Source organism: Taudactylus pleione, unplaced genomic scaffold, assembly GCF_031769625.1.
Source record: "Taudactylus pleione unplaced genomic scaffold, aTauple2 ptg001569l, whole genome shotgun sequence".
In the NCBI taxonomy this organism is placed as follows: domain Eukaryota; kingdom Metazoa; phylum Chordata; class Amphibia; order Anura; family Myobatrachidae; genus Taudactylus; species Taudactylus pleione.
The window spans coordinates 143,742-152,911 of record NW_028285966.1 but is presented as its reverse complement, the minus strand read 5'-3'; the positions used below and the strand labels follow the sequence as shown (position 1 = coordinate 152,911).

Below are 9,170 nucleotides of genomic sequence, written 5' to 3'. Positions count from 1 at the left end.
CGTCCCTGGGTGGGCTTGAACCACCAACCTTTTTGTTAATAGCCTAACGCGCTATCCAATTGCACCACAGAGACACGTGAAATTGCTTTCTAATGGATATTAACAGTAAGGGAAGATGAACCAGCAGAACTGAACTTAAACTGCTTAAAAGTTTCTAACTTGGATCATTTCTTACAAATGGACACTATAATATGAAGTTGTGCAAAGTAAGAAATAACAGGATTATACCCTGTGAATTGAGAATTTTGTCAGGGTGTGAAAATATCTTAGTCATGATGGGGGCGAATCAAACCAGTTATAAAAGGGTTGAAATAGGGGGATTTCAGTTAGTCCAAGGATCCAAGTATATGAGAACTTATTTGCAGTGATATGAAAAACTCTGGTGATGTATTCACAATGATAGATGTGCCAAATTGTATTTATAATAAAGATAGAGAATGGTGGAACTGAGTTTTTTCAATATAAAGCTATATGGCATTTGGTAGCACTCAAAATATGTGTTATAAATTTGTGGGTATACTTAGGAAAATCAGAAATATAATGAGATAAAAGGGAATATGACAGGGAGTTGGGCATTAAAATTTGTATGAGAAGGTAAGTAAGACAATGTATATCTGTCCACAATTGAAGTAAGTTGGGACAGTGCCACCAGATGTGGGACAGTTTCCTCAGCCCCACAAAGTCTCCAACACAATGGTGATATAGAAGGAAACATTTTATGAAATCATTAAGGTACTAAATACCAACGATAATGGGATTTCACTAAACTTGAGGCTAATGGATGTTTTTGAGATGTTATTTCTAAATGTAATCCATTCCGCATTCTCCAGATAAGATTTTGGAACCAAAATTTGCTTCAATATATCAAGTGAAGAATAACATTCCTGACCAAAATTTTTCACTGTTTTCATTTTCTTCTGATGCCCCAGAGGACTGCTGAGTTACATATAGTTATCATGAAAATTACATGCAAACAATTTGGGGTTGATTCAAAGAGCTGATACACCACATTTCCTGTGAGTAACTGACTATAAGCCACACTTACGGTAGCTCCAAACTTGCAGCAATTTGTTGTAGCCCCATAATGCTTCAAAAAAAGTGATATCGGGTTGCTAGGGGTCCAATTTCAACTGCTGTAACTGGTGTTACTATACTGTTGCAAGGTTAACTTACCCCCTTTGTAAATAATTGAATCAACTTCTCAGAATTAACCCAGGGAATCCCAGTATCTGGTATATATTAATTCAATTTTCTTATTCTTCTGGCTAAAAGTCACTGTGAATTTTTAGCTTATTCTCTATATCTTCTTAGGACTGATCTCTAGTTTTCAATTTGTAAAGTTCTTTCTAGTATTATCTAACACAAGCTGGAAAGCCATGGATGTAGAGTTAGTAAAGTCATAGCTGTTAATTTCCATGTAAGTTTGTGTATTGAGGTAAAATGAAGACAAATGTCTGGTAAATTTCGTCAAATAAAGAATCCTCCTGCCACAGAATAACAAATACTAAACACGTCCCTGGGTGGGCTTGAACCACCAACCTTTCAGTTAACAGCCGAACGCGCTAACCAATTGCGCCACAGAGACACGTGAAAGTGCTTTCTAATGAATATTATCAGTAAGCGAAGATGAACCAGCAGAACTGAACTTAAACTGCGTAAAAGTTTCTAACTTGGATCATTTCTTACAAATGGACACTATAATATGAACATGTGCAAAGTAAGAAATAACAGGATTATACCCTGTAAATTGAGAATTTTGTCAGGGTGTGAAAATATCTTAGTCGTGATGGGGGCGAATCAATCCAGTTATAAAAGGGTTGAAATAGGGGGATTTCAGTTAGTCCAAGGATCCAAGTATATGAGAACTTATTTGCAGTGTTATGAAAAATTCTGGTGATGTATTCACAATGATAGATGTGCCAAATTGTATTTATAATAAAGATAGAGAATAGTGTAACTGAGTTTTTTCAATATAAAGCTATATGGCATTTGGTAGCACTCAAAATATGTGTTATAAATTTGTGGGTATACTTAGGAATATCAGAAATATAATGAGATAAAAGGGAATATGACAGGGAGTTGGGCATTAAAATTCCGATGAGAAGGTAAGTAAGACAATGTATCTCTGTCCACAATGGAAGTAAGTTGGGACAGTGCCACCAGATGTGGGACAGTTTCCTCAGCCCCACAAAGTCTCCAACACAATGGTGATAAAGAAGGAAACATTTTATGAAATCATTAAGGTACTAAATACCAACGATAATGGGATTTCACTAAACTTGAGGCTAATGGAAGTTTTTGAGATGTTATTTCTAAATGTAATCCAGTCCGCATTCTCCAGATAAGATTTTGCAACCAAAATTTGCTGCAATATATCAAGTGAAGAATAACATTCCAGACCAAAATTCTTCACTGTTTTTATTTTCTTCTGATGCCCCAGAGGAATGCGGAGTGACATATAGTTGTCTTGAAAATTACATGCAAACAATTTGGGGTTGATTCAAAGAGCTGATACACCACATTTAATGTGAGTAACTGACTATAAGCCACACTTATGGTAGCTCCAAACTTGCAGCAATTTGTTGTAGCCCCATAATGCTGCATAAAAAAGTGATATTGGGTTGCTAGGGGTCCAATTTCAACTGCTGTAACTGGTGTTACTATACTGTTGCAAGGTTAACTTACCCCCTTTGTAAATGATTGAATCAACTTCTCAGAATTAACCCAGTGGATCCCAGTATTGTGTACATATTAATACATTTTTCTTATTCTTCTGGCTAAAAGTCACTGTGAATTTTTAGCTTATTCTCTATGTCTTCTTAGGACTGATCACTTGTTTTCAATTTGTAAAGTTCTTTCTAGTATTATCTAACACTAGCTGGAAAGCCATGGATGTAGAGTTAGTAAAGTCATAGCTGTTAATTTCCATGTAAGTTTGTGTATTGAGGTAAAATGAAGACAAATGCCTGGTAAATTTTGTCAAATACCACAAAATAACAAATACTAAACACGTCCCTGGGTGGTCTTGAACTACCAACCTTTCGGTTAAAAGCCGAACTTGCTAACCAATTGCGCCTCAGAGACACGTGAAAGTGCTTTCTAATGGATATTATCAGTAAGGGAAGATGAACCAGCAGAACTGAACTTAAACTGCATAAAAGTTTCTAACTTGGATCATTTCTTACAAATGGACACTATAATATGAACTTGTGCAAAGTAAAAACTAACAGGATTATACCCTGTGAATTGAGAATTTTGTCAGGGTGTGAAAATATCTTAGTCATGATGAGGGCAAATCAATCCAGTTATAAAAGGGTTGAAATAGGGGGATTTCAGATAGTCCAAGGATCCAAGTATATGAGAACTTATTTGCAGTGTTATGAAAAATTCTATTGATGTATTCACAATGATAGATGTGCCAAATTGTATTTAGAATAAAGATAGAAAATGGTGGAACTGAGTTTTTTCAATATAAAGCTATATGGCATTTGGTAGCACTCAAAATATGTGTTATAAATTTGTGGGTATACTTAGGAATATCAGAAATATAATGAGATAAAAGGGAATATGACAGGGAGTTGGGCATTAAAATTCCTATGAGAAGGTAAGTAAGACAATGTATCTCTGTCCACAATGGAAGTAAGTTGGGACAGTGCCACCAGATGTGGGACAGTTTCCTCAGCCCCACAAAGTCTCCAACACAATGATGATAAAGAAGGAAACATTTAATGAAATCATTAGTGTACTAAATACCAACGATAATGGGATTTCACTAAACTTGAGGCTAATGGATGTTTTTGAGATGTTATTTCTAAATGTAATCCAGTCTGCATTCTCCAGATAAGATTTTGGAACCAGAATTTGCTGCAATATATCAAGTGAAACATAACATTCCTGACCAAAATTCTTCACTGTTTTTATTTTCTTCTGATGCCCCTGAGGACTGCTGAGTTACATATAGTTGTCTTGAAAATTACATGCAAACAATTTGGGGTTGATTCAAAGAGCTGATAAACCACATTTCTTGTGAGAAACTGACTATAGGCATCATTTATGGTAGCTCCAAACTTGCACGAATTTGTTGTAGCCCCATAATGCTGCATAAAAAAGTGATATCGGGTTGCTCGGGGTCCAATTTCAACTGCTGTAACTGGTGTTACTATAATGTTGCAAGGTTAACTTACCCCCTTTGTAAATAATTGAATCAACTTCTCAGAATTAACCCAGTGGATCCCAGTATCTGGTATATATTAATACATTTTTATTATTCTTCTGGCTAAAAGTCACTTTGAATTTTTAGCTTATTCTCTATATCTTCTTAGGACTGATCACTTGTGTTCAATTTGTAAAGTTCTTTCTAGTATTATCTAACACTAGCTGGAAAACCATGGATGTAGAGTTAGTAAAGTCATAGCTGTTAATTTCCATGTAAGTTTGTGTATTGAGGTAAAATGAATACAAATGCCTGGTAATTTTTGTCAAATACAGAATACTCTTGCCACAGAATAACAAATACTAAACATGTCCCTGGGTGGGATGGAACCACCAACCTTTCAGTTAACAGCCGAACGCGCTAACCAATTGCACCACAGAGACACGTGAAAGTGTTTTCTAATGGATATAATCAGTAAGGGAAGATGAACCAGCAGAACTGAACTTAAACTGTTTAAAAGTTTCTAACTTGGATCATTTCTTACAAATGTACACTATAATAAGAACATGTGCAAAGTAAGAAATAACAGGATTATTCCCTGTGAATTGAGAATTTTGTCAGGGTGTCAAAATATCTTAGTCATGATGGGGGTGAATCAATTTAGTTATAAAAGGGTTGAAATAGGGGGATTTCAGTTAGTCCAAGGATCCTAGTATATGAGAACTTATTTGCAGTGTTATGAAAAATTCTGGTGATGTATTCTCATTGATAGATGTGCCAAATTGTATTTTTAATAAAGATAGAGAATGGTGGAACTGAGTTTTTTCAATATAAAGCTATATGGCATTTGGTAGCACTCAAAATATGTGTTATAAATTTGTGGGTATACTTAGGAATATCAGAAATATAATGAGATAAAAGGGAATATGACAGGGAGTTGGGCATTAAAATTCCTATGAGAAGGTAAGTAAGACAATGTATCTCTGTCCACAATTGAAGTAAGTTGGGACAGTGCCACCAGATGTGGGACAGTTTCCTCAGCCCCACAAAGTCTCCAACACAATGGTGATAAAGAAGGAAACATTTTATGAAATCATTAAGGAACTAAATACCAACGATAATGGGATTTCACTAAACTAGAGGCTAATGGATGTTTTTGAGATGTTATCTCTAAATGTAATCCAGTCCTCTTGGTGTGAGTGGTGTAAATGCTTTTAACATCAAAGGGGAATTAGCTCAAATGGTAGAGCGCTCGCATTGCATGCGAGAGGTAGCGGGATAGATGCCCGCATTCTCCTGATAAGATTTTGGAACCAAAATTTGATTCAATATATCAAGTGAAGAATAATATTCCTGACCAAAATTCTTCACTGTTTTTATTTTTTTCTGATGCCCCAGAGGAATGCTGAGTTACATATAGTTGTCTTGAAAATTACATGCAAACAATTTGGGGTTGATTCAAAGAGCTGATACACCACATTTCCTGTGAGTAACTGACTATAAGCCACACTTATGGTAGCTCCAAACTTGCACCAATTTGTTGTAGCCTCATAATTCTATATAAAAAAGTGATATCGGATTGCTAGGGGTCCAATTTCAACTGCTGTAACTTGTGTTACTATACTGTTGCAAGATTAACTTACTCCCTTTTTAAATAATTGAATCAACTTCTCAGAATTAACCCAGTGGATCCCAGTATCTGGTATATATTAATACATTTTTCTTATTCTTCTGGCTAATAGTCACTGTGAATTTTTAGCTTATTCTCTATATCTTCTTATGACTGATCACTTGTTTTCAATTTGTAAAGTTATTTCTAGTATTATCTAACACTAGCTGGAAAGCCATGGATGTAGAGTTAGTAAAGTCATAGCTGTTAATTTCCATGTAAGTTTGTGTATTTAGGTAAAAAGAAGACAAATGCCGGGTAAATTTTGTCTAATACCACAAAATAACAAATACTAAACATGTCCCTGGGTGGTCTTGAACTACCAACCTTTCGGTTAACAGCCGAACGTGCTAACCAATTGCGCCACAGAGACACGTGAAAGTGATTTCTAATGGATATTATCAGTAAGGGAAGATGAACCAGCAGAACTGAACTTAAACTGCATAAAAGTTTCTAACTTGGATCATTTCTTACAATATCAAAAATATAATGAGATAAAAGGGAATATGACAGGGAGTTGGGCATTAAAATTCCAATGAGAAGGTAAGTAAGACAATGTATCTCTGTCCACAATGGAAGTAAGTTGGGACAGTGCCACCAGATGTGGGACAGTTTCCTCAGCCCCTCAAAGTCTCCAACACAATGGTGATAAAGATGGAAACATTTTATGAAATCATTAAGGTACTAAATACCAACGATAATGGGATTTCACTAAACTTGTTGCTAATAAATGTTTTTGAGATGTTATCTCTAAATGTAATCCAGTCCTCTTGGTGTGAGTGGTGTAAATGCTTTTAACATCAAAGGGGAATTAGCTCAAATGGTAGAGTGCTCGCTTAGCATGCGAGAGGTAGTGGTATCGATTCCCGCATTCTCCAAATAAGATTTTGGGACCAAAATTTCCTGCAATATATCAAGTGAAGAATAACATTCCTGACCAAAATTCTTCACTGTTTTTATTTTCTTCTGATGCCCCAGAGGAATGCAGAGTTACATATAGTTGTCTTGAAAGTTACATGCAAACAATTTGGGGTTGATTCAAAGAGCTGATATACCACATTTAATGTGAGTAACTGACTATAAGCCACACTTATGGTAGCTCCAAACTTGCACCAATTTGTTGTAGCACCATATGCTGTATAAAAAAGTGATATCGGGTTGCTAGTCGTCCAATTTCAACTGCTGTAACTGGTGTTACTATTCTGTTGCAAGGTTAACTTACCCCCTTTTTAAATAATTGAATCAACTTCTCAGAATTAACCCAGTGGATCCCAGTATCTTGTATATATTAATACATTTTTTGTTATTCTTCTGGCTAAAATTCACTGTGAATTTTTAGCTTATTCTCTATATCTTCTTAGGACTGATCACTTGTTTTCAATTTGTAAAGTTCTTTCTATTATTATCTAACACTAGTTGGAAAGCCATGGATGTTGAGTTAGTAAAGTCATAGCTGTTAATTTCCATGTAAGTTTGTGTATTGAGGTAAAATGAAGACAAATGTCTGGTAAATTTCGTCAAATAAAGAATCCTCCTGCCACAGAATAACAAATACTAAACACGTCCCTGGGTGGGCTTGAACCACCAACCTTTCAGTTAGCAGCCGAACGCACTAACCAATTGCGCCACAGAGACACGTGAAAGTGCTTTCTAATGAATATTATCAGTAAGCGAAGATGAACCAGCAGAACTGAACTTAAACTGCTTAAAAGTTTCTAACTTGGATCATTTCTTACAAATGGACACTATAATATGAACATGTGCAAAGTAAGAAATAACAGGATTATACCCTGTAAATTGAGAATTTTGTCAGGGTGTGAAAATATCTTAGTCATGATGAGGGCAAATCAATCCAGTTATAAAAGGGTTGAAATAGGGGGATTTCAGATAGTCCAAGGATCCAAGTATATGAGAACTTATTTGCAGTGTTATGAAAAATTCTATTGATGTATTCACAATGATAGATGTGCCAAATTGTATTTAGAATAAAGATAGAAAATGGTGGAACTGAGTTTTTTCAATATAAAGCTATATGGCATTGGGTAGCACTCAAAATATGTGTTATAAATTTGTGGGTATACTTAGGAATATCAGAAATATAATGAGATAAAAGGGAATATGACAGGGAGTTGGGCATTAAAATTCCTATGAGAAGGTAAGTAAGACAATGTATCTCTGTCCACAATGGAAGTAAGTTGGGACAGTGCCACCAGATGTGGGACAGATTCCTCAGCCCCACAAAGTCTTCAACACAATGATGATAAAGAAGAAAACATTTAATGAAATCATTAGTGTACTAAATACCAACGATAATGGGATTTCACTAAACTTGAGGCTAATGGATGTTTTTGAGATGTTATTTCTAAATGTAATCCAGTCTGCATTCTCCAGATAAGATTTTGGAACCAAAATTTGCTGCAATATATCAAGTGAAACATAACATTCCTGACCAAAATTCTTCACTGTTTTTATTTTCTTCGGATGCCCCTGAGGACTGCTGAGTTACATATAGTTGTCTTGAAAATTACATACAAACAATTTGGGGTTGATTCAAAGAGCTGATAAACCACATTTCTTGTGAGAAACTGACTATAGGCATCATTTATGGTAGCTCCAAACTTGCACCAATTTGTTGTAGCCCCATAATGCTGCATAAAAAAGTGATATCGGGTTGCTAGGGGTCCAATTTCAACTGCTGTAACTGGTGTTACTATAATGTTGCAAGGTTAACTTACCCCCTTTGTAAATAATTGAATCAACTTCTCAGAATTAACCCAGTGGATCCCAGTATCTGGTATATATTAATACATTTTTATTATTCTTCTGGCTAAAAGTCACTTTGAATTTTTAGCTTATTCTCTATATCTTCTTAGGACTGATCACTTGTGTTCAATTTGTAAAGTTCTTTCTAGTATTATCTAACACTAGCTGGAAAACCATGGATGTAGAGTTAGTAAAGTCATAGCTGTTAATTTCCATGTAAGTTTGTGTATTGAGGTAAAATGAATACAAATGCCTGGTAATTTTTGTCAAATACAGAATCCTCCTGCCACAGAATAACAAATACTAAACATGTCCCTGGGTGGGATGGAACCACCAACCTTTCGGTTAACAGCCGAACGCGCTAACCAATTGCACCACAGAGACACGTGAAAGTGTTTTCTAATGGATATAATCAGTAAGGGAAGATGAACCAGCAGAACTGAACTTAAACTGTTTAAAAGTTTCTAACTTGGATCATTTCTTACAAATGTACACTATAATATGAACATGTGCAAAGTAAGAATAACAGGATTATTCCCTGTGAATTGAGAATTTTGTCAAGGTGTCAAAATATCTTAGTCATGA

The 9,170-nt window shown here is 35.4% G+C and overlaps 3 non-coding genes across 3 annotated transcripts; all 3 read right to left on the bottom strand.

Moving 5' to 3' along the window:
- Positions 1-74, bottom strand: TRNAN-AUU (transfer RNA asparagine (anticodon AUU)). The gene has a single exon. It is a non-coding gene; the product is annotated as a tRNA-Asn (tRNA).
- Positions 75-1,511: 1,437 nt separating this feature from the next.
- On the bottom strand, positions 1,512-1,585 carry TRNAN-GUU (transfer RNA asparagine (anticodon GUU)). The gene has a single exon. It is a non-coding gene; the product is annotated as a tRNA-Asn (tRNA).
- A 7,310-nt stretch (positions 1,586-8,895) lies between these two features.
- Positions 8,896-8,969, bottom strand: TRNAN-GUU (transfer RNA asparagine (anticodon GUU)). The gene has a single exon. It is a non-coding gene; the product is annotated as a tRNA-Asn (tRNA).
- Positions 8,970-9,170: the final 201 nt, after the last annotated feature.